The sequence below is a fragment of the Mastomys coucha genome, unplaced genomic scaffold (assembly GCF_008632895.1).
Source record: "Mastomys coucha isolate ucsf_1 unplaced genomic scaffold, UCSF_Mcou_1 pScaffold22, whole genome shotgun sequence".
Classification (NCBI taxonomy): Eukaryota; Metazoa; Chordata; class Mammalia; order Rodentia; family Muridae; genus Mastomys; species Mastomys coucha.
In genome coordinates, this window is record NW_022196905.1 from 207,669,253 (window position 1) to 207,696,111 (window position 26,859).

The 26,859-nt window shown below is 42.7% G+C and overlaps 1 protein-coding gene across 5 annotated transcripts in view; it reads right to left on the minus strand.

Moving 5' to 3' along the window:
- The window catches only part of Csgalnact1 (chondroitin sulfate N-acetylgalactosaminyltransferase 1), a 336,666-nt gene extending 310,175 nt beyond the window's left edge, over nucleotides 1-26,491 (minus strand). For 4 of the 5 annotated variants that reach the window (XM_031340000.1, XM_031339996.1, XM_031339999.1 and 1 more), the window contains exon 1: nucleotides 26,366-26,491. The gene's annotated coding sequence lies outside the window, so the exon portion shown is untranslated. Of the gene's footprint in view, nucleotides 1-10,315; nucleotides 10,985-26,365 lie in introns of those variants that run through there. The other variant, XM_031339998.1, reaches the window with a different exon arrangement.
- Between the last annotated feature and the right edge of the window lie 368 nt (nucleotides 26,492-26,859).

A 26,859-nucleotide genomic window follows, 5' to 3' on the forward strand; every position in this document is an offset into this window, starting at 1 on the left:
TGCCCGTGAATGTGAGTGTATGCATTTATGAGTGCATCCATGTGTGGGGGGATATGCATGTGTGTGTGTGTGTGCAAGTGCATTGTTGAGTATGTATAGATATGAGTGTGTGCATTTATGCATGCATCCGTATGGGGGAGATTGTGCATGTGTATGTGCATGTGCACTGTTTGAGTGTGTATGCATGTGAATGTGTGTGCATCCATGCATATATCCATGTGTCGGGGAGTGTGTATGTGTGTGTGCATGTACATTGTTGAGTGTGTATGGATGTGGATGTGTGCATTCATGCATACATCCATGTGTGGGGGAATGTGGATGTGTGTGAAAGTGTACATTGTGTGAGTGTGTGTGCAGTGTGTGAGCATGTGTGTGAGTATGTGTGGTGTGTTAAAAGAACAAGAAGGTGAAATAGTATTAAGGTTAATAACCTGGAGTGAAAGATCAAAGAACACATAAACTATTTTTGGCAAATGTGATCAGGTAGCAGCATAATCTAATGGCTCTATAAATTACATCACAGGTTTCGATAGCCAATCAGCCTTGCTATGGAATGATCCCCCAGGCTAATGAGAGATGCCGTCTCAAATAGCAAGATTGTTCTCTGATTGTCACACAAACATGTATACATACATAATGAAATGATTCCTTAATGTATCTTATAACTTTTATATGTTTGTTATAGTCAATTTGTCCTTTTAAAAAGTAAAACAAGTAGCTATCACAAATACATTTGAAAAACAGGCAGGTAAAAGTGAAATTCTTACACTTCAAAACAGTTATATTACCAAAGCACCCAATCTTCTATTTTGGAGACCATGCCAACTATGTTGAAAGGGAAAAGGTTCTTGAAGATCAATAGCTAATTGGATAAAGAACAGAAATTTGGGATTAATAACTGAATACTCAATGATCCACCTAATTCAGAGTTCGGCACTTGAAATTCTTTTATGGCAAATATGAGTGTATGTGTATTCTAAGCCCAGAATATACCAAGCACCTTGGCCATTTGGCACATGCTCCTTGTGGTATGCTTCTGTTTCACGAGCTCATCTACAGCCCCCTACATGTCACCCATTGTCAATGTAAAATTCTATTTAAGCGTAAAAGAGTTTCCATTATTTCCCACTTCGAAACCCTGTACTTTCCATTAGAAAGAATAAATCAATTCCCTCTCTAGGATAACTACCAAATCAAACCCTATTGTCTCAAATTTCAGTTTGGAGGCAGCAGCTGGGTGACACATGAAGTTGGATGCCAATATGGATTATCACTAACCGCCTCCCACAGTCCCTAAGACAGAATTTTAATCAAAGGGTAACAATGGTGCTGCAGAATGCACTGTGTGCTGAACAGCCTACATCCTTCTCCTGACAGAGCATCCTGTGCTAAATTATGCATGTTATTTTATGCACCTGCATAGACACTGACCTTCAGCAGCAATAAGAGTTGATGCAAGAATTCTACACCATGCTTCCTTCCCGTGAGCAAAGGCAGCTTTATTTGTTGTCACTAATGACCATTAGCTCAATTTATTTGAATGTACCTGTAAGTAACTGGAGAACCTCAGCTAGCACCCTAGCTATCCCTTACATCAGCATAGCAAAGTGCATGCCCCAAATCTGAAGGACACGAAAAGAGGCCTGGATGGCTCTCAAAACTATCTACAGTCAATTCCACTGGAGCACCAGGGATCGGGGATCCAGGGACCCAGGGATCCAGGGCAATCTGTCCACCCCCTGCAACTGCTCCTGAGACATTACACTCAAGCTGGTGCCAGGAATTCAGAACTATAGCTACCTGAACATCAGTTTCCAGTGTCCCTTCCAATTCAGTATCAACATTTTCATATTTAAAAGTTTTCTATATGAAAAAGAGATGAAAAGTTGTAGGCTCCACTTTACACAGGAAAACCCACACCTTGGTACAACTCTTAAATTATATGAAACTTGGCCTAAAGCAACCTCCATAATGATACATACTATGTTGCCATGGCAACTTCCTAAATACTCTGCAACCTAACTTAAGTGTGATTCCAGCAGCAAGTAGCTGAGTCTCAGGAAATCACAGCACCTGAGCATCAGCCGTTTATAGACAGCCACCTATAACCACCCGAGCTCTCTCTGAAGGTCACCCCCTTTCTCTAGCTACGTGCACTGCTGCCCCCACTACCTCCATGACTTGGTAGAACTCTTTGAACCTCCGCCGATCTAGGATGCTGACTGACTCCGAATACTTCTTCGCTCAGATAAACTCTGCTGAATTTAACTGGTCTACACTTTGCCTTTGAACACGGGAGAATTAGGAAGTAAGCCTCTTCCTATGAGTATAACTTTTGACTCAATCTATGAAAGCTCACAAGAATATCTGAGGGAAAAGAAAGCACAGAACCCCAGTAATATGGCAAGCCAGAGAGGCAAAAGTAATCTGCACAAAATGCCTAGTTACTGAATTTAAAAAAAAAAAAACGCGACATATGTATGTGCATATATATCCTATGTATTATAGATGCACATCTGAATTATGGTATCATTATGAGAAAAACAGGAAGATCGTCAAAGCCCCCAAACAATAGGAAAGCAAGAATCCAAAGAGAACTGGATTTGTTACTGGGGCATGTGCCACGCTTGCAGCCTTAACATTTATTTTGGTGAGCCAGGTACATGTGATGGGAGACAATACCTTTGTCATACAGTGGATCTAAGGTTGTTAGAGAGACCCCATATATGGAACCCTCCCCCAAAGATTCATTGTGTTAAGAACTAAGCGAGAAAACTATATCCTAATGAAGAAAGTAGAACATTGCATAGCTTAACTGTGACTCTGGGCATGAAAGTGAAGAGACTTTCCCTCAATGCCTAACTAGGGTTCCTTCAAATATTGATAGGCTGATATTGACCTAGTACGGCTCCAAATACAGATTTCTGTTGTTATAGTAAAGAATCTGAGGGTAGATGCTTATCAAAGGAAAATAATGCCTCTGTTTTTGAAGGCTGAAAACTCAAGATCACACGGCCTTGTGTGCTCTGCCTCTGGTAGGTACTATCTTGACTGAGATGAACTATGGCAGAGGAACAGAAAGAGAAAGGGCCACACGTAGAAGAATCCAAGCATATGTGTGGAGTAAGCTTACTTTAAAACAATCCAGTCCTTAGAGAGTGCACTCATTCACTGAGAACAATATTTATATTTTCTAAAGGCACGCCCCAAATGATCTATCTAATAACCTCCCTATAAGCCTTACCTCTCAATATCGCCAATCTAAAGACAGGTTTCCAACCCTGAACCTTTGATAAGCATCCTCAAATGACACTGAAATCAAAGGAGAATGGGAGATTCTTCCAAGAAATCATTTTAAGTTCTCTTTGAAAAAAAAATAATTTCAATATAGGCCTCAAAAGCATTTCAGGGATAGAAAGATGGCTCAGTCAGGAAGGGGCTTACTTCAGAAGCAACGAGGACCTGAGTTCAAATGCCAAGAACACACATAAAAGCTGAGGGAGGAGGCAGAGACACAATTCCTAATGCTTCTGGGCCATCAGCGAGCTCAGTGAGAGGCTATCTCAGAAATAAGATAGAGAAGCAACTGAGGAAGACATTTGACCAAGAAATCCTATGTGCGAGCATAGTGTGTGGTACATGTGTATTTTGTGTGAGTGTGTATATGTACATGTGCTATGGGTGTGTATGTGGTGTGTGTGTGTGTGTGTGTGTGTGCATATGAAATGAACAACAAAAAGAAGTCTGATACTTAGAAGCAACTCAAAACCAAATAAGTGTGTAGTACAGAAATTAGGTTAAGTAAATAAACAATAATAATAAATAAAATGTGGTACAACAAAAACTTATTGAACTAACTTCATTTGCAATAATTGTTTTTTCTCCACTTTTAATGAGTATTTTCCACTACATGTTCAAGAAAGGACAACACTGGAATGCAGATATTTTCCCCTATCCCCACAAGCAAACATTTTAAGAAAAAATAATGATGTTCAAGATTTATAAAAAATAGTCCAATTAAAATTGGCTAAAGAGCATGCAACAGCAATTTTTCATTTCTCTTGATTAAAATAATTACAGTGCAAAATATTTTGATTCATCTAAACATGAAGAAGAATTGAAATTTCCATTCAGAAACGGGAGCCCACTTGCTTTTATAAATATTAGAATGCAGCTATGTTCAATCATTACATATTATCTGTGACTGGCTACAGTGTCTAATGTATTCAACACATAGCCCTTTACAGAAAAGGTTAGCGCAGGATAGTCTCACTAGAAATTACAGTAAGTTACTAGTGATTGTGACCTTTCCTCCAATTCCAGTGTCCATACAGAACTGCCTGCATGGTTTATTGCATGTGCTTAGAGAAGAATAAAAATCACTAGAGGCTTAAAAACAAAGATCAAAAAAAGGAATATCTAAAACATAGAACTACTTTACCAAAGTCTGTTACCTGGAAACTCTTACACATAACATGTCCACAGTTAGTTAAAAACCTAAGAGATAGTCTAGATGTCATGCTGTATGGTTTCATTTGTGGCACTATGACTAATATACTCAAGAACAATCTCTAAAAAGAAGGAATTGTTTGGTTTTGGCTCACTGTTTATGGCTGCTTAGTCACATAAGCTTAGCACAAGCTTTGGCCATGTGAATATGTGGAAGAGAAGAATCTTAACTTACTTTGTGTCAGGAAGCAGAAAAAGATGAGGGAGGGAAGACTGGAGACCCATATAACCTTCAAAGTCAGGCTTCTAGTACCCTACACTATGCAGATAGACCCCACCACCTGCCAAAATAGTGTCGATAGCCTGAGACCAAGTGTTCAAAACAGAAGCGTATGCAGGATGTTCCATGATCAAATCATTATTTGGATATACTTAAGGAAAGGATTGTGAGGATCCTTCCAGTTTCCATCTGCACCCGGGAGCTAACACTGGGCCACAGCTCTCTATACACAAATCCCACTGAGATAGAGCTGGTCTCCCAGGAGTGCTGACACACCTGTGGACACAGGTAAGCCTACCACTTCTGCTCTGAGGGACCCCCAGGGAGCCCTCAGTACACAGGAACCAAGGAGCAGCCTGGGACAAGATCCTTCCGGTTTCTGTCTGCACCCAGGTGTTGACCCTGAACCCCAGCTCTCCATACTCAAATTCCTCCCAGAGAGAACCGGTCTCCCAAGAGTGCTGACACACAGGCCTGCAGAAGGGACAAACCACAGTCAGAAACAGCAAGACCAGCTAACACCATAGATAACCAGATGGCAAGAGACAAGGGCAAGAACATGAGCAACAGAAACCAAGCCTACTTGGAATCATCAGAACCCAGTTCTCCCTCCACAGCAAGCCCTGGATACCCCAACACACCAGAAAAGCAAGACTTTGATTTAAAATCACATCTCATGATGATGACAGAGAACTTTAAGAAGGACATAAATAACTCCCTTAAAGAAATACAGGAGAACACAGGTAAACAGGTAGAAGCCCTTAAAGAAGAAACACAAAAATCTCTTTTAAATATAGGAAAACACAACCAAACAGGTGAAGGAATTTAACAAAACCATCCAGGATCTAAAAATGTAAGGAGAAACAATAAAGAAATCACAAAGGGAGACAACCCTGGGGATAGAAAACCTAGGAAAGAAATCAGGAATCATAGACACAAGCATCACCAACAGAATACAAGAGATAGAAGAGAGAATCTCAGGGGCAGAAGACACCATAGAAAACATTGACACAACTGTCAAAGAAAACACAACATGCAAAAAGCTCCTAACCCAGAACATCCAGGAAATCCAAGACACAATGAGAAGATGAAACCTAAGGATAATAGGTATAGAAGAGAATGAAGATTCCCAAATTAAAGGGCTAGTAAATACCTTCAACAAAATTATAGAAGGAAACTTCCCTAACCTAAAGAAAGAGATGCCCATGAACATACAAGAAGCCTATAGAACCCCAAATAGATTGGACCAGAAAAGAAATTCCTCCTGTTACATAATAGTCAAATAACAAATGCACAAAACAAAAAAAAAGAATATTAAAGTAAGGGGAAAAGATCAAGTAGCATATAAAGGCAGACCTATCAGAATTACGCCAGACTTCTCACCAGAAACTCTTATTTTTTTATTAGATATTTTCTTTATTTACATTTCAAATGATATCTCCTTTCCTAGTTTCCTCTCCAAAATAAAAAACTCCTGTTCCCTCCCTGCTCTCCCCGCTTACCAACCTACCCTCTCCCACTTCCTGGCCATGGCATTCCCCAACACTGGGGCATAGAGCCTTCACAGGACCAACGGCCTCTCCTCTCATTGATGTCCCACAAGGCCATCCTCTGCTACATATGCATCTGGAGCCATGAGTCCCACCGTGTGTACTCTTTGGTTAGTGGTTTAGTCCCTGGGAGCTCTGAGGATACTAGGTAGTTTATATTGTTGTTTGTCCTAAGTGACTGCAAACCCTTCAGATCCTTGAGTCCTTTCTCTATCTCTCTCAATGGAGACCCTGTGCTCAGTCCAATGGATGGCTGTGAGCCTCTACTTCTGTATTAGTCGGGCACTTCAGAGCTTCTCAGGAGACAGCTATATCAGGCTCCTGTCAGCCAGCACTTGCTGGAATCCACAATAGTGTCTGGGTTTGGTGACTGAATATGAGAAGGATTCCCAGGTGGAGCAGTTTCTCTGGATTGTCCTGCCTTCAGTCTCTGCTCCATAGTTTGTCTCTGCAACTCCTTCCATTGGTAGATGTCATACAGACCCTAGGAGAACACAAATGCCAGCCCAGGCTACTATACCCAGCAAAACTCTCAATTACCATAGATGGAGAAACCAAGATATTCCATGACAAAACCAAATTTACACAATATCTTTCCACAAATCCAACCCTATAAAGTATAATAGATGGAAAACTCCAACACAAGGCAGGAAACTACACCCTGGAAAAAGCAAGAAAGTAATCTTCTTTCAACAAACCCAAAAGAAGATAGCCACACAAATAATTTCACCTCTAACAACAAAAATAACAGGAAGCAACAATCACTATTCCTTAATATCTCTTAGCATCAGTGGATTCAATTCCCCAATAAAAAGACATAAACTAACAGACTGCATACATAAATAGGACCCAGCATTTTGCTGCATACAGGAAATGTACCTCAGTGATTTCATAGCAGCCATGTTTATAAGAGCCAGAAGCAGAAAAAACCCAGATGTTTCTTAACAGAGGAATGGATACAGAAAATGTGGTACATTTACGCAATGGATTACTACACAGCTATTAAAAACAATGACTTCATGAAAATCACAGGCAAATGGATGGATCTAGAAAATATCCTGAGTGAGGTAACTCAGTCACAGAAGAACACACATGGTATGTACTCACTGATAAGTAGATATTAGGCAAAGAGCTTGGAATACCCACTATATACTCACAGACCACATGAAACTCAAGAAGAAGGAGGACCAAAGAGTGGATGCTTCAGTCCTACTTAGAAGGGGGAACAAAATAATCAAGGGAAGTAGAGAGTGGGAGGGAAGTGGGAGGAAGAGAAGAGGGGGAGAGGAAAAAGAGGGGCAGAATCAGGTATGGGAGGAGATGGAGGAGATGTACAAAGTGTCAGGAAATTGAACAGAGGTGTGTAGCAATGGGGGATGGGGAACTGGGGGTAGCAACCAGAGAGTCCCAGATGCCAGGAAAGCAAGAGCTTTCCAGGACCCCATGGTGATGACATTAGCTGAAACACCCCACAAAGGGGAGGGAGAACCTATTGAGAACATATCCAGAGGTTAGGCATGGCCCTCTGGTTGAGAGATAGGGCCACCCACCCATCTCCAAAATTTTAACCCAGAATTGCTCCTGTCTAAAGGAAATACAGGGACAAAGAATAGAGTAAAGACTGAAGGAAAGGTCATCCAGAGATTGCCCCACCTAGGGATCCATCCCACATGCAGCCACCAAACCCAGACACCATTGCTGATGCCAAGAAGCGCTTGCTGACAGAAGCCTGATACAGCTGTCTCCTGAGAGGCTCTGCCAGATCCTGACCAATATAGATGTGGATGCTCAAAGCCAACCGTCAGACTGAGCACAAGGACACCAATGGAGGAGTTAAGGGAAGGACTGAAGGAGCTGAAGGGGTCTTATCTGGCATCAATTGGAGGGGAGGCCTTTGGTCCTATGAAGGCTTGATGTCCAGTGTAGAGGAATGCTATGTCTATGAGGTGGGAGCGGGTGGGTGGGTGGGTGGGGGAGCACTCTCATTGAAGCAGGGTAAGAGGAGATGGGGTAGGAGGTTTGCAGAGGGAAAACTGGGAAAGGGGATAACATCTGAAATGTAAATAAATAAAATATCCAATTTTTAAAACAAAAGAAAAGGATTGTAAAATAGGAAACAGAACTAAGGAAATAATCTAGGTTTTTTTGTACTTAAGCCTTTCTCTAGCTCTTTAGCTCTCTTCTCTCTTCTATTCTTAGGAATCCCTCTCTCTCTATCTCTCTCTCTTTCTCCCTCCCTCCTTCCCTCTCTCCCTCCATTCTTCTCTCTCTCCCTCAACAGGATCTCACTATGTAGCTCTGGCTGTCCTAGAACTCGCTCTGATCAAGCTGACCTCTCACAGTGATCCCCCTGTCTCAGCTAGGATTAAAGGTGTGCCCCACCACACACAGAACTTTCCCTTTCTTAATAAACTGTTTCTATTTCTATTTTGAAAAAAAAAAGATTCTGAAAACATATCAGAGTGAAAATGTAGAAATAGACTAAGGAATAAAGAGAAAAAAATCTCTAGTGTTTCTTGCTTGAATTCCAGAAGAGAGCCAGTACTATTAGAAGAGGAATCTTCTAAGAAGTAATAGCTGAGAATTCTCCAGTGTTGATGAGAAGCAATTTACCAAATTATACAAAAAGCAGCAAAATCCCAAACAGGATCCACACAAAGAAGTCTCCCTTACCATCCAAAGCATTCAAAAAGGAGGGAAATGTGGTTGGAAAAAAAGACATTCAAATCATCAAGAGAAAAGAGTATACTTCTACAGGAAAATGATTTACAACTGACTACTGAAACTCCGGTGAGCACAATGTCTGAAGCTTGAGTCAGTAGCCCCCAGGCTAGAACTCTGTCCCTAGTGAAGCTATCTTCCAGAAATAGGAGTAGAATACCATCACTGAACAAATAAAAGCAAGAGAGTGTGTCAGTGATGCTTCTTACCACTCTAACCCTTATGGAAGTAAGTTCAAGGAAGATTTGAGGGGAGAGGGTGTGCGTAGCTCCAGAGAGTACGATCGATCATGGAGGAAAGGCATACAGACGCTACTGGCTCCAGGGAGGTGGGAGAGTCCTACTGACCTTTCTCATGTTCTGATGGGTCAAGAAGCTGAGAGCTCAGAAGCAGGGGTCATAAAGCTTACCACCAATAACTCACTTTCTGCCAACCAGGCCACTATCATAAAACAGCAGGGATCCAAATCACAAGCCTATGAGGGACAGTTCACATTCAAACTCTAGGACATTTCCTGCTAGCAGACTCAATATAAGAACTTCTAGACGGTGTATCAGAAGTGTATATATCCTAGAATATCTGAAACGCAAGAACAGTGAATGAAAACACACACACACACAAACACACACACGCTTGTGGCAAATACATATGAATGCTCACTATAAAATACAATAGCACCTAATTTGTCAATTTTGTAAAATGATAAACAACAAGGGATCATGTTTTTGTTTTAAATATTCCATATTGTTTCTTAGGAAGAGGCACCAAGATGAGGTCAAATGTGCTGCCTCACACTTGTAATCCCAGCACTTAGGAGGTAGAGACAGTGGAACTACTGCTAGTTCAAGACTCGCCTAGTCTACATAGCAAATCCCAGGAGAGTCAGGCCAAGTCGAAAAACTTGATCTTAAAAAGAAGAGAAAAGGAGATGGGGTGGGAGGGGTGATACTGGTTAGTGATTGATTTGTTAGCTTAAATATGTGGAAACAATTCCATGAGATAAACTGAAGAGGAAGATAGTAAAACATTTAACTTCCAGAAGTGGTGTGACAAAAGCAGGGAGTGAGAGAAGAACAGAAAAGAGGGAGGGCGTAAAGGGGGCCAGAAAAGGAGAAGTTGAATTTGATTAAACCCCTCAATATAAGAAAATCCCCCTTATGAATCCTGCTTTCAGCAGGCATTTCTTGAGATAATTAACAAAAATATGAACTTGGTCTGGTTATTATCAGGCAAGTTTTAAAAGGTAGTTATTAAAATTTAACTGTTGAAATTGCACAGTAGCTACACGTAGAGTTAGTTATTAAGTTAAAAATACCTTCGCTGTTGGCAGTGGGTGTTCCTCTTGATAAGCAAGGAACAGTTTCGAAGGGCGCAACATTCTCCAGCCACTGAGAGGTAATAGAAAGTCCCCAAGGTTGCCGTGTCACAAAATACAGCAAGAAGAGAGTTGAAAGCGTAGACCAGTCTTCAAAGAAGACCAAGACCTGAGGAGCTTCTGCCTCACCTCCTCACGCTGCCAGGCCTGCACCAGCAGGCTATGGTGTCTTCCTTTTCCGCCTACTTCCTTCTCTGGTCCATAGTTGCCTCACTGGTCCCTCCAGGTGTGGTGCAAGAGTTCCTGATAGGTGTCATAAAAATGGAGTGACAGAGGTCACGGAGTGCCTCTGGTACTTTAGACAAGAATCACAATGATCAGCTGGGCTCACCACTGTTCCAGCTCCAGGTTACATTTCCTCCACAGTCTTGGAGCTAAATGTGACTAGGTGACGGAACTCTGGTGAACGGGGTAGAAGCTAAAAGTTGGATGAGATATCCTGAAGTCATCTTGAAAGGGAGGAGGCACCCCTTCCTCTGTTCTTCCTTTCCTATCACGTCTGGGGCTTTAGCAGCTTTCCCCCTGAGACTTACCCACACGGGATTATGGGTGCAGTGAAGCAAATGGTTTGTTCCTGGAACCTGTTTGAAGACTCTCCATGAATTTCTCGGTTACTTCTATATAAGAGAGGGATAAAATTCTATCTTACACTGCTGCTGTGATGATCCGAAGGCAAACTCAATCCTCACTATTGCAAACGCCTTCATATTCTCTAGACCACGGCAGATTTAAACCAACATTGTCTCTTTCTCATGTGTGCTTTTGTAGGTTGTTGGTGGATCCCTCACTGATCCCTCTGACCCACATCCCTGGGATGTGGTGATTCACTCAGGTATTCTCTTCACACCATTCACCCTCCCTTTTCCTGAATTTTACCCTTCTGTCCTCTGTACATGGAGCCCCAAAGGAGAAGCAGAGGTGACAGCTACAGGCTTGTTCTACCACCATACAAGGCCAGGTCTGGTTCACGGGAAGCAGACACACACATACAGAGAGGGGGTTGGGGGAGGGAGGGAGACAGAGACAGAGAGACAGAGACAGAGAGGCAGAGAGACAGAGAGAGACAGAGACAGAGAAAAATAGGAAAGGAGGGAAGGAAAGAGTGAGTGTGGGTGTGTGAGAAGGGGGAGGGAGAAGAAGAGGGAGATAGAGAAAGAGTGAGAGAAAGAAAAAGAGAGAGAGACCATATACACAAGCCACTCTAATGTATTTTTCCAGCCATTCCTTCATTCTGCCACCAGAACACCTCTGGCCCCTAGCCTGGGGGACACAGAGTCCATGAACCCTCCCTGCAGCATTCTTTGCAGGTCCAGAGAAACTTCCTCAGAGAGCTTCCTCAGGAAGACGGAATGGCAGAGCCTCAGAGCCCAGGCTTCCCTACACAAATCCTAGTACAAATCCACGTTGATGCCTTTTCTGCCCCCAGAACACTGAGGATTTTCATGGAATGCAAAGCTGGGGTTGGCTATTTTCTTTGAAAAGTGTCCATTTTTGTTTCTCTTGCAACTTATTTTAGTAACTTCTCACTACTCTAGTAAGGTGTTAGTCAAACTTCCCATATCAGCAGCCTATCTCAAAAGACAATAAATTCTCTAAGGTATGCATCTGGGGTGAAGCACTGAGGAAAATCCAGCCAGCAGTTAACAGTATTGAGAAATCCATTCCCTACAGCATTGAGATAGCTCCTTGCGCACAGCAAACTAAACATAAATACTTGCTATTTCTCCTGCTTTGCAGATAAAAGACTGGGATAAGAGGTGGCAGGGCACACTGGAGATGTAATACTTAGTCTCATAGTTAGCAAAGTGGCTGGCCTAACCCAGATGTATTATACCTCAGAGCTCACATGACAATTCATCATACTATATAAACTGACAGGTGTTTGTTAAGTAGGTTGGCCCATGAATTTTCTGTGTCCTCTTCAATCTCGGCTTAAATATGCAGAACTAGTAAATCTGCTTGCAGGCTACAAAAAGCAAGCATGACACTGAGATTTTAGACATGGAAGCCCAGTTCTCCAGCTGAGCCCTGCCACTGCCCAGCTGCAGCCAGCACTCCCTGGGATCGCTGCCTGACAGCTGTTGCTACTCATTTAACTGGCTACAGAACATTGAGATTCTCCAAGGATACACTGGGATTTTTGAGTTCCGGTTCCCAGCAATCTGCTAATTAGCAAATATGAAATGCAAATTCTTCTGTAAGCACAGATAAATTCAAATGATATGAACCCTGTCTTCAGCCGACCATGGGCAGCAATCTTGCCCTCAAAAATTTTCCAAGCTCCCCAGATTACTAATACACCATGTGTTAAGAGCTCAGAGAGGGGGAAATGGTCCTCCCATCATCCTTTGCCAAGGATCTCCCTGTTGAAAGTGCAGATATGCAGGGCTCCAGGTCTGTTCCTACCTCTAGCATTCATGAGGACCTCAGTGTGCCATGAGCTTCCACTTCTCACTAATGAAGCAGAAAATTTGGAGGAGGTAGTCCATTCTTTGAGCTTCGTGCTCATATTTTAATTTAGAGCCAAATCTCATTTTTATCTGACCATGTTCAAAAAACAACCAGAAATAACTTTTCACTTTAAGAAAACATGCACGTGATTCCCATATTCGTAAGTGGAACACAATGATGCTGCTGTTTGTAATTGTGACAGGATACTGGCACTTTCAAAAACCCCAGCATGCACTGCGAGGACCACTGAGAGGAAAAACCTATTAGCCTGATAACTAGACATTACAGGAAACTTGTGGCTTAAAAGCTTTTCTTTCAGAGAGTAACAAGCCATAAACTGGACCTGATCTATTTCAGATCCATCAGCCTCATATTACATGTGTATGCATGCACCTGTATATGTGCATAGGTCTACAGAAGAATTCTGATTCTTTTTTCTGAGTTTTAAATAAAAAATAAGAGCCAGGTGTGTTGGCACAAGTCTACAATCCCAGCACTCAAGAGGAAAAGCAAGATCAGGAGTTCAATGTCACAGCAATTTCAAGGCTGCCCGGACTACATGAGACCCTGTATTTCAATTAATTAATACTAAGTTTAATTAATTGTCTAGTTAATTAATTAAGTGACTTTGAGCTGGCCCAGTATATGAAGTGCTTGCCATGAAAGCAAGAGGACTGAAGTTAGGATCCAGAAACACCTAAAATCCAGTTGGATACGGCAGCTTCCAGTAGTCTCGGCTGAAGGCGGGCAGAAACAGGGAATTCGTAGAGTGAGCTGGCTAGCCCAACTAGCCAAGAATAGTGAGTTCCAGGCTCAGCAAGAGACTATAAAATAAATTATAAAGTGAAGAGCAATTGAGAAAGACACTTGACATCAGCCTTGGGTCCCCCCAAGCACATACACACACACGCCTACGCACATGCAAATACGCATGTACATATGCATACACCCAACACATATGTACATGCACACAAAAAATATTAATAACAAATATTAAAATAGAAAGATAGGTCAATAGTAAGAAGAAAATGGCTGGAGATATAGTTCAGCATCACAGTGTTTGTATAGCATGTGTGAGATCCTAGATTCCATCTTGAGGACTGATGTGTGTGTGTACGTGCGTGTGTGCCTGTGCGTGCGTGTACGCACGCGCGTGTGAGAGGGAGAGAGAGAGAGGGAGAGGGAGAGAGGGAGGGGGAGAGAGGGAGGGGGAGAGAGAAAGGGAGGGGGAGAGAGAGAGATCAGGGCTCTGCTGTTCTCATTAGGGGGTGAGTAAAAGGTACAACCCAGCAGACTGAGGTCTGTGTCACAGGTAATGACTGAGCTAGTGTTCTGAATGATAATCCCAGGCTTGCACAGAACACTTCGCCTAATTAGACTTCACACGGCGGGGGGGCGAGGGGGATGCTTTAATATTTAACAAGTATAATGGTGCAATCAATGTACACAAATCAGGCCTGATAAGGAATATTGCTTATTAAAGAAAAAGACGGATGGCCATGGGAAGGTATAATCATTAAATGTGAAACCTCACAGGCTCCGACTGTGAACACCAGCCACATACTTTAAAATGACCTCTTCACCCGCAGACACTCGATGCATTATTTAGTCCAGTGCTCATGCTCTGTTCAACTACAGATACACCAACACCATAGATTTAATAAAAAATAAAAAGTTAAAAAAAATACTACTAATAAAAACTTGGTTAGTGTCCTTGCTGTTTCTCAAAGCTGTCCTTTTTTTAATCCACTTTTTGCCAGAGAGTCAAGACGTCCAACACCTCTCTTGTAATCACTTCAGTTAGGTAATTAGCCCTCCTTTTTATTACCTTCAAGAGCACTTAAAGTGTTGGAGGCCTTCCTGACTGTATGAGATCCAGCCTGCCACAAGATGGTGAATACATAATTTGCTTACAGGTAATTCTTAAGAAAGCACACAGTAAACAGAGATATATTGAAAATAGGCACAGTTACTAGCTGTATGTAATAATAAAAGACTTTAAGCGTGAGTTTTCTGCTTGGTTTACCCAGGTCAACTTTCCATTCATAAACTGGGATCCCGGAGACTGCTTTGCCTATTCATAAACACTGTTTCCGACTAACCCTGTTAATGACAGAATTCCTATATTTGTTGACCTCTACGCATTCATTGAAAGCTGCATGTACATCCTGTGCTAACTTTACCATAGGCATTGGAATATACCAAAAATGTTAGCAGCAGGGGCTGGAGGTGGGAGCATGAACTGTGGTCCCTGCACTCAGAAATCTACAGACTGATCCAATGATGCCATAAGAGCAGCTAAAGTGTCCACAATCCCGTATCATGGTTAATTGTTTGGTTTGGTTTTGGAGAAGGTCTCGTCTAGCCTGTGTTAACCTTGAGTTTTCTGTAGTTGAAGATGACTTTGAACTCTTGGTCCCTTTGCCTGTACCTCCCAAGTGCTGGAATTACTAACATGTACCAGCAGCCCTAGTTTTGTATGGGGACAGAACTTAGGGTTTCACATATACTACTAGCCCAACTACATCCTCAGCTCATAGCTTCACGTTTTCACTTGTTAAGCATAGGAAATACAATAGACTTGGGATCAAAAGTTTTCTTTTCCTTCTTGGGATCAAAAATCCATGGTTCTTTTTCGTGTAAGTTCTTCCTACACAATGACCAGACCCAACCATCAGAAACAATTTTCACAACGGTAAATGAATTCTATAAGGAAAGTGTTTCGGTAGTACTTACTTTATAGTAAATATCTCTGATCCCTCTGCACACACTGTATTTCAGGAGGAAAATGAGACGTTTAATTGAAAGCCACATTATTCAACTCCTGACAAGCCCCAGTGACACACATGCCATGTCTTTCCATATGCGCATCCCATTTTTGCCTCCAAACAACTCCTCAGAACTATTCTTGGAAATAAAATCTCTTTATTTTCAGAAAGATCATAGATTTGCAATGCAGAAAAAAAGCGTTTCACATTTTAACTAACGAGTTGAAACTGTACTAGTAAAACTGAGATCACGCATGCACACACACACACACACACACACACACACATACACACAGACAGACACACACACACACACACACTCCATGCGTGCATGGTTGTGAGTATAGGTATAAGTGGAAGCTAAAGGTTTACATTAGTTTTCTTCCTCTATTTCTCCTTTTTTTTTTTTTAACACAGGCTCTCTCATCAAAACTGGAGCCCACCAATTTCTAACTCTGGAGTTTACCAGTGTGTCTAAATTGGCTAAATTCCGAAGATCTGCCTGTCTTCCCTCCTGTTCATCACCCAGTGCTGAGTTACAAATACCTACACTTGGGCTTTCCATGAGTGCTGGGAGCCAAATGCAGGTTCTCATGGTTGCCAAACAAGCACTTTACTGATTTACTGATATGGCCTCTCATGTCCATTTCTGATGTTATGAATTCAACAAGATATGAAAAGAGATTTCTGTGCAATTGATATGGACACTGAGTGCTTACCATCCAAGAGGAGGCATTCTATGTGACACTAGGAGGTGACACTAAACCTCTCCTTTGTAGGGCTTTACTCTTCTGAATTCCTAAGGCCAGACTCTCATTTGTTCATCTGTGGAAACACCAAGCACAGGTAGGAGTCTGAAACTGGGGAGCAGAAAGTTAGAAATGTCAGTGCATTATTGTAGGGGTGCCTAGAATTATCTCTAGCCAGGCACCATGTTTAACAATGTTCCATGCCCATTCATAATAGCATGATGGAAGCAAACCATCTATGTCTCTTCCTATGAACATCAGGCCACTTGGTCGCTGAACCATCTTAGATTAGTCCCTCCTGGCCTTCTGCATATCCAGCGATACTCTACAGACTGCCTCCAATGAGCTGGAACTTCTGCAACATACTGACATGAAACCAATGATCTCAGAAGTACTGTTGTTTCTATGGGTATAGTTTTACTAACCAATGGTCTTCTCATTGCGTCTAGCCTCAGGAATACTGTTTTGTGAACTCTGTAAGCCCTCTGCGAGAAGAACAACTCATTTAAATCAGCATGGTCATTCTATGTTTAATTGTATATTTCTAATTTCTATTTCTAACTTACATGAATTTATCTTTTAATATTTATTATTTTATGTGTATGGGTTCTGTGCCTACATGTATGTATCATGTCCTAGAAGGCCAGAAGAGGGTACCAGATCTACTGGGCCTGGAGCTACAGATGGTTATGAGCCATCATGTGATTTCAGGGAATCAAACCTAGATCCTCTGGAAGAGCAGCCAATGCACTTAACCCCTGAGCCACTTTTCAAGCTCCCACATGAATTTATTGAATTAGTAAACCCAACCTCATTTACGCTTACTCTACTCATTCCCTAAGTCTCATTTGTTGGTGATGAAGAACAGCTACAGTCCTTGGCCATTCATACTGCCATTCAGCCCCCAAAAGAGCTAACAGTCCTAGCAGAGAACCACACCTCTCTGTACCCTTCTCAGCCCAAGCTAATCGACCACCACATCAAACACACACACTCGCATGCTTTCCAGCCATCAGATTTACAAACCATTCATGCTGACCTCCCTACTAAACCTTTCTAGCAAAAAAATGCAAATACTTTCTTGTGTTTGCATAAGAAACCCTTGGCTGCCAGTAAAATTTACCATTTTGAAAGTATGAGCAGAGACTGGAAGAGGCAGCCACGTTTCTCAATGACCACAAACATTCCCCATATGGTTCATGAGGTCATTGACTGCTAACCTACATACAGAGGTTACCAAAAGGCAGCATAAGTAGTCTGAGTTACTTATGTTCAAAGAAGTCAAAAGACTCAGGGGAGATCCAGAAATCCATTGTTTAACAGAAAGGCCTGGTCACACTGCCCTCCATCAAAAACTTAAGCTTTGTAAAGGTACTTCGATAGCCAATCTTGACAGTCAACCCAACAGGACTTAGAACTAATTACCAAGAAGACATTCCTCTAGATATATATGTGAGAATGTTCCAAAGAGGTTTAGCTTCGTAGGAAAGTCCCCTGAATGTTGCTAGTAACATTCCCTGTATTGTGGTTCCAAAGTGAATAAAACAGAGAAATAAGCTGAAATTCAGCATCCATGGCTCTTTGCTTCCTGACTGTTGAGTGTAAGATCAGCCACCACATGTGCCCACTCATCAGTGTGTCTTCCCCAGCACCATAGACTTTTCTCTCAAAAGAAAACACTCTTCCTTCCCTGAGTTGCTTTATATAGTATCTTGTCATAAGAACAAGAAAGTAACTAAAGTGGGAACCCAGTGTGGTCTTCTGGGACTCATCTCACCTACCATGGTGACATATGTTCAGTGGGAATCCAAAGGCATATTGAGTTGTAACCATCTAAAAATTGAAAATAAGGAATAATTTATATAATAATTAATAATAATCTAATAAATAAAAATAAGAAAAATATCCAAGAGTAGTCTCTAGAGACTCGAGATCGAGGGCAACAGCAGCTTCCTTCTAGTCTCCCAAATTTTCTCCAAAAAGAAGACTAGAGAATAGTTCTTCTCTTTTCCATGTATTAATCACCTGTCATGCAGAACACAGGCTACAAATATCTCATTTAATGAGCAAACCCCAAATATAAAAACCAGGATAAATTGATTCGTTTTCTAGATGAGAAACTAGAATCTAGAGAACTGACTTGCCTAAGATCACAAAAAGGAACTGTGCAGATTTGAACTTTGGCCAACCCACACCAGATCTAAAGCCACAGTCTTCAGGTCGCTGCTTCTTCCCTCCAAGCATTGGTTCCCACGTTTTTCTAACGATTTCATGTCTCTCTGTATCTTCATTATAACAATCTTCCCCAAATCCACTAACTTGAATCTCACTTTAAGGATTACTCCTCTTTTTTTTTTTCAGTGCTCCCTGTGTTGTGTTTTTAAAGCTAGCTTGTTGCTTTTCTGTTAATACACTCTATGAATCCCATAAAATTGGATTTTGAAAATTACTGTAAATTTCTTTAAACAAATGGTTCTCTAACCCTATCCTGCATTTATTTTTTTCTACTTCTTTTTTTTTTTTCAAAACTCTGACTTAAGCTTCGCTTGCACCTGGGCAGATCCTGTTTACTTACTCCCAGAAGGGTAAGCTTAGGCCTCTGTGCCATCACACAATAAATAATGTCTCAAGGCCTCCTGCTCCACGCTGAATGAGCTGGTCCTAAACTGTAGGGATTCTGTAAAACCCACATTCCTACCCCACCACACACAGCATCTACTCTGCACACCAAACAAGGCTGCTCATTATCATAAAACCACCAGGCACATCTTGGTAAAACCCACCCTGGCCTACAACACAGCCCACTATACAGGCTGTGCCAACAAGACACACCCAGAGGCCCTGGTGGTTCTGGCTCCCTGCCACACAGTGAAGCAGACATGGATGTCTCTAACCCAAGCCCCAAATGAAAGGGAGGAAAAGAGGCTCATTTCTTCTGTGATATCAACTCACCCTTGAAATCTCAAGTGGGAATTGGCAGAGAGCTAATAATTTTGATTTAACTCCTTGCTGTGAAGGATGCACCACCTTCAGAAAAGCCTGTAGTCAGTCCAGGGAGATAGCTGTGCCTGTTAGGCAATACATGGAGCTAGAGATACAGAAGGGCTTCAGTTCTCTTGTGAGTTCCTGGGCAGAGCCTGTCTGTAAGCTCTGTAGTTCAGAACCACCAAACCAGCTCCAGCCCCAGCCCCAGCCCCAGCCCCAGCCCCAGCCCCAGCCCCAGCCCTCTCATGGCTTTACATACCCCAAAATCCTGAACATTTTCTACTTTGGCCTACCTCAAACTTCACTTACTTGTTCCAATTTCCCTAAATACCCTCTCCTTACCCTCTAGCCCCAGCCTTATTCTACATCATGAGCATCTACAGTAGGCACTAAGCTGCCATTGGCTCCTAGAAGTTAGCCTCTTCTGGTCAGCTTTGGAAAGACCAAGTCGGGTAGGGAGCCTCAGCTAGCTAATGCCAGTTCACAGATTACCTAATAGCATTGCCCAGCTCTATGAGGGAGAACCAGAAAAGAGCATTCTTTTCAAGGGTTGATCTCACTCTACCTTGGACTTCAAGTATCATTATTTTTATGCTTCTCTGACCAGTCAGTACTGCATGGAAGAAGGGAGGGATGGGAGGCCATGAGAGGAGATAGCTAAGGAAGAAGAGTAGGAAGGCACTGTCATTGGTACCAGCTTCTTCCAGTGGCATGACATTTTTCTGAGATCTCAATTCGTTCTGGCAAGAAGTCAAAAATGTATTTTCCCCACTATGCATGCAAAATTCACACGTGGAAACTAAGAGTTGGGGGTCTAAGAAGAGATCCAGCTGTGCTAACAAACACAGGTCTGTCTAGCTTCAAAGTATAACACACACCCTCTCCCTACATTGTCTCCTTCTTTATAGTTTTTTAATTATCTAGTAAAAAAACCTTTATATAATGTGAGCATGAATGCTCAATGAATGCATGAATGACTAGCCCTAGCCTTCACTTTTACATTCTGAACTCCACATACTTGATTTTATCCATATATTCTTCTTACAACTCCCATGCCTTGAAAGATGGTAACTATCAGCCAGGCAGTGGTGAGGCATGCCTCTAATCCCAGCACTGGGAAAACTGAGGCAGGCAAACCTCTGAGTTTGAAGACAGCCTGGTCTACAGAACAAGTTTTAGGACAACCAGACATACACAGAGAAACCCTGTCTTGGGAGAAAATAAAAAGATAAAAGAGAGAGAAGCAAGGAGAGGGGGAGAAAAGAAAGGAGTTCATTGTTACGTAGGAAAGTTATTTACAATATATTTTGGGCTACTAGAAAAGATTCTGGATGTACAAACATATAAATAACAAGTGCTGAAGCAAGTTTGATAAAGCTCCATTTGTTATCTTGCTCTACCCTGCCCAGAAATAGATACCAATACAATAAGAGAACGGAAATCAATGCCCTAGTGTTTCACCAACCCTCAGAACTCCAAGACATTTAACCAACTGTCAATTCAAGGAGTTTATGCTGAAAAAAAAAACAAACAACAACAAAAAACCCAAATCTATGGCAGAGGCTGGGGAACAGCTCAGTCAATAAGAAGCTTCCCTGCCATGCAAGACTGGGGATCTATGTTGGTCCCCAGGATGCACAGAGAATGCAGGCTGTGGTGGGGTGTGTGCACTTGTAATCCTGGTGCTGGGGAGACAGAGACAATGGAATACCTATCCAGCTACTTCCACTCACTCTCCAGAGAGCCCAGCCTAACCAGTGGGGGATGGCTCCTAAGAAACAACACCCTACCTTGACCTCTAGCCTACACATACATGGGCATTTACATACATTTGAACAATCACTCACACACATGTACATGGGAGGGAGTACTGGTAATAGCAGAGGTTCTATGTGGGACCAGAAAGATGTAGATTAAGGCCTAGCTCTAGCATCCAACCTTACACAAGCATCATCTCCAAAACCTCCATTCTCTCACCTATAAAGTGCAGATAATAACCGTACACAAAGCCCAAAGTGGCTGTGCAGACTGCATGAGCACCTTATGTCCCGTGCTTAACACAGCATTAACAAATTTTATAGTGGAAAGAATTACATTACAATGAAATATAATCAGAAACCTTCAATGAAGTGTCTGACTTTGCAAGTATTACCAGAGGTACTAATTTGCTGAATCTTTGCCATTGAGTATTTCTATGGCTATAGTGATCTTGATCTATACTTAAAGCAACTCAGGCAATAATTATAATAAACACCAGCAGAGATACATACATATGTATGTGTACAATTTACTATGTGGCAGGCATTCTTCTCAGCACTTCTATAGACAATACTTTTACATGTGCCTGTGTAGAATGGACCACACAGGAACACCCAGCCAAGAGGTAACTGGCTCTGAACTCTATTGTGCTATGTGTTTGCCAGGTTTAACAACCTGGCCCAGGATGGTCAATCACACCTGAAAGGAATACCCAAGTACTATATTGTACAAGGACACCTCACGGGCTAGCAGCAGCACCATTAAAATGTATTGGCCAATTTAGCAGCAAGTATCTAAGCTGGGTATGGTGGAGCTTGTCTGTAATCCCAGCATTCTGGAGGCTTATGCAGGAACAGGTTCACAAATTCAAGGTCAGCTTCAGCTGCGCTAGGAAGAACCTTTCTAAAGAACGTTTTAAGTATTTAAGACAAAAAGACAAGAAAAGGTCACTTCTGAGGGTACTCTGAAGGAGAATAGATGATGTTCACAAAACTGTCAGTCAAGATTGCTAGACTAAGCTATTCCTTAGGAATACAAAAATCAATCAGTCTAAACAGACAGCTCACACCTACCTACTGTACTTTCCGCTTTCCTCTTCATCAACCCAAATGTTCTTGGTGTGTGGAAATAAAGCAAAGGAGCAGATGTGACCCCAGGATAGCCAAATGTTTGGTTTTTGCATTGCCTCAAAACAACAGAGATCATCTGTGCAGCCTGTGCTTAAGTGATAGGTTCAACAACAACAACAAAAAAAAAATCCTAGCTCACAGTTGTCATTTCCTTACAGGTGGCACCTCCCAAATGCAGGTCTCTAAAAATGACTCACAGGTATAAAGAGCCATTCATTTCCTGCACTTGGGCAAGCATCCACAATCTTTGTCAGCTTGGGGCTCTTGCCCAAATCTAAATCACTGTGTTCTGCAGCAGGCTGTATGTCTATCATTGTGGCTGAGGCTCAGCTTCGGTACTGGGGTGAGGAAGGATAAGCTGAGAGGTGCCAAGCCCTTCCCTTGCTGGAGGTTAAAACCTCTTCCGGTTCTAGAAAAACATTCCTTGGTACAAACAGGATCTGCACAACTCTTCGATATGCCAGAACCCTAAAAGCAATCCAAAGAATTCTGCTTCATCGGGGGAACTAATAATAAAGAATCATGTACGGTTTTCACAATTAACGTCAGGCCTCTGATTTTGTTCCTTAGCCACGGACTGACCTAGACTACCATTGAAAAAACAACAACAATCATATCACCTTGTTTTCTAATCACAACATGGGGAAATCCAAACTGGATGTTTGTAATGTCTCTGAATTCAGAAAGGTTCTGCTAAGGAAGAAGAGAAAGCCCTTTGTAAGATTTGGGGTCTTGAGGTGCTAACTTCTCTTACCTTAGCCGATGTTCCAGTGCAGAGTAAAAGTGCTTAGTTTCCCAAAATAAATTAAAGCTCATGGAAAGCCTGAAAATCTTCTCTTATTGATTTGCAAACAATTTGGCTGTATTGGGGGTAATAATGCCTGTTTGCATACACTGTCGGTGTTTCTTGTACCAAATAACAAGCTATGTCTAGGAAATAAAGACACCTTTCAGTTGTTCAACAAATATTCTCAAGCTTGACTAACGTCATTGAAATCTGAATATACAAGAGCTTTTCAAAACTCGCAGCTGGGTGTGGTAGCTCACATAGGATTACTGCAAGGTTGTAGCCAGCCTGGGCTACATAGATGAGGCTGTAACTTAAACAAAACTTCTCACACAGAAAGAAGATACCCTTAGTGCTACACTGTAGAATGTAACAAGACATTTGAAAGGTAAATTATAAGGTAGCTCCAAGAAGAAAAAGAGGCAGAGAAGAAAGAAGGGGAGAGGGAAGGATAGGGAGATGCCTCAACTCACTGTATGAAATCCCTTGAAAGGTGATTTATACTACTTTGGTCCTACAAGTAACCATTTAGAAGAAAAAGCTATTTAAAATGTATTGAGAGATTAAGTGAAAAAAAAAAATCCACCAAAAACAGATGGACAGATACACACATACACACACACACACACACAGAGAGAGAGAGAGAGAGAGAGAGAGAGAGAGAGAGAGAGAGAGAGAGAGAGAGAGAGAACATTAAATTCTACATCTGAACCACATATTTTCTAAATTTAAAAAAAAATCCATATTTGAATATTGTAATATACAAAGTAAAAAAAAAAGCCGAATTTTTAAGTCTCTAAAGTTCTGTTTTAAACCACATCGATTCCATCAAAGAGGGCTTTTGTTTATATCCAGGCCTTACATAGTCCTTTTTATTTGCACGTCTTTCTCTGATAAAGGAAGTACAATTTCTTTGCTACCTGAAAGGACAGAAGGATGGGAACACATGACAGCAAGGGTAATCCAGAGTGCAGAGGAGGCCCCTAGTGGCGGAGCCACTACTGTGAGACCTCAGCTATTACAAGTTTTATAAGACCACTTTATCATGAGGCCCAAATCAATAGGTAATAAAGTCTACCTGAGCTCAGCCTCTTTAGTACCTCTGTTAGCCTTAATATATGGTGGGGCTATAATTTACAGTCCCAAGGTCCTTTCATCAGGAATACACGGAGAAGGATGTGAGCTGAGGAATAACTTCATTACACTGTAAGTTTCAAGCCAATAAAGGCGCAGTAAGTCCTTACTGTTTGCCACTCAATGGCACCGGGTAAACGAGAGGCAACAGCCACTCACAGCTTACTGCTTCTTCTTGGAGTGTGGCAACATCTTATTAAGCATAGAACTTAATAAACAGCGAGACTGGGAAGTCCACTTCACCCGAATCCTGATGATGGATTCTCAATCAAAAAAAAAAAAAAAAAAAAAAAAAAAAAAAACGAAAAACATGAAGCATTGTCTACTACCATCCGCTAGAGTGCCAGCTCCTCTGTTCAAAGAGCCAAGCAGGGAATATTATGCAGGAAATCCAATGGCCTTCAGTGGTCAATGGCCTTATGGATGGATGCATAGAGAGCATGAGTGAACAGACAAGAGATCACAAAAAAGAAGGCATTATTATTGTTAATGTTTTAAGTGTCAAAACATATCTAAAGGTATTTAAGAGAGGCAAAGGGTAGCACTTGGGAGGGGTCTACTGTACTCGGAGCACTTAGAAAAGAATGTTATTCCACTATGGCAAAAATTGTTAGCAAATGGGGAGTGTTGCAACCATTTTGTGCATTAGGACCCTGGTACTAGAAACCAAGAGTCCAGGGTCATGTAGCTAAAAGGTAGGATGAACCTTTTGGATGCCAGTTCTCTGAAACAGCAAAGCACCATCTCACAGTGATGTAAATGGGTGAATCTAAACATTGGGTTTTTTTTTTCTTTGAAGCTCAATAATATGGTTTACGACTAGATATATGAGATCTGAGACAAGAAGGTAGAGAGAAATTAAAGTAATATCATGTAATTTGGAGTGGCAGCAGGTGTGTCCTAAACTGCAAAGCTCAGGCTTGACAACTGCACCAAGTTCATTATTCAGAAACTAATCACACAAGGAAAACCTTAGGGCTTTAAGTACATTCATGATTTTTGTCTTGGGCTGTATTCATAGCTGCTCTTCACCCTACTGAGCTCTATAGGCTGCAGCGTGTTGGACACACCCACTACTAGGTAGTTGGTTCTGTGCAGAGGAGTGATCACACCTGTATTAAGTTCCTACAACAGGAATTGCCCATCTCATATTTTCCCAGAATTGGCGTTTTCTGGAAGCTCAACGTGTGATCCCTCTGTTACTGTAATCCTCTTGTGTGTGTTCAGGTGGCCTTTTATGCCTAGAGAACCAGTTATTCTCGGCTGTATGCTTCTGTTCCCAAGTTTGATAGACTTCTCTCCACGAGGCAGAATCCATAGTTTACTAAATATTTAAATTCCTTATAAATATGAAGTCGTAGTTAGTTGTCTTTAATGACATTTAAGTCAAAAGTGTGCCAAGACGTTGCAATCTGAATTAAAAATGGATTTTGCAAAATACAGCCATCCTATCATTCATTACTATTTCCTTTTTAGCGTCCACTGAGGCTCACGGTTTGGACACGTACAACAGTGATAACGTCTTTCCTCTACAACTTCAGAATCACTGACGACAGGGGTACAGGTGCAGGAAGTGTGGCGGAAACAAACAACTTTGCCTTCGCCCGGCACAGCTTTCCTTTTCCTCCAGCCCTCAGCATGCCCCACTGCACCCCAAGCCCATTCCCTGGGAGAGCTTTTCCCCACCCCCGGCACACACAACTGCATGGAGTCACACGCAGATGTGAAGACCCTTGGGATCCGGAGAGTCACCATCGCGGCGGCACAATGCAGGGGAGCGTGTGCTGCCCGTGGGCCACCCTCTTCATCACAGTAAATATAATCCAAGAACAGCAAACTAGAGGCACCCGCACATATATATGCCAAGGCTACTTTGGCATAAGTGGGGTTTCTGGAGAGTAAGCCAACAGCTGGGGGCCCAATGAGCGCTGAAGAAGCTGAGCTGACCGTGGGGTGCGGCACTGGGGGGACCCTCGCGCGTCCACCTAGAGACGCCGCGCCCTCCACGCGCCTCGCAGGGGCTACAGCGGGCAGGGATCCCGGAGTCCTCAGCCCTAGGGCAGCCGTGGTCGCTGGAAGCCAGCGGTGCAGGCATCCTCCCAGCGGACCGAGAGCCACCCTGAGGGTCGAGGTCAGGGGCAGTGGAGTGCACAGGCAAGCGGCAGCGACACACCCGCACGCAGCCGGCCACGCCCGTCCAGCCCTCAGGGTAGGGGACCCCGACTTACCCCAGGCAACACTGCAGACAGCGGAGCCGGCTCCCTCCGCTACGCAGCTCCCGCTGCTGCCGCCGCTGAACTTTCCCTCCTGAGAGGCGGCCCTGGGCTCGGCTCCACCTCCAGTTCCAACAGCCGCTGAGCCTCCAGGGACCCGGAGCCGTAGGGGGAGGGGGAAAGCGGGGAGCGCGGGCTGAACAGCGGCCAAGCACAGCGCCCGCCTCCGGGTGGGAGCTTGAGGAGCCGCGAGCCGAGTAGTGGGAATAGCGTGGGCCCTCAGGGCTGGGGTCGTGTGTGGCTGCAGTCATCCAATTCCACCAGGACCGGTCTGCAGTGCGTTCCCGCTCCAGGTCCGAGCAGAGCAGGGTGCCCTGGTTGAGAGACTGTCACTGCAGGGAGCATGAGTGGAGAGCAGGGTCTCCTGAACCATGGAGTCTTCAAGTGTGACTGATCACCGACATCGGAGAAGTTGGCGATAGAGACTAGGGCACTGTTGGGAGCTGCGC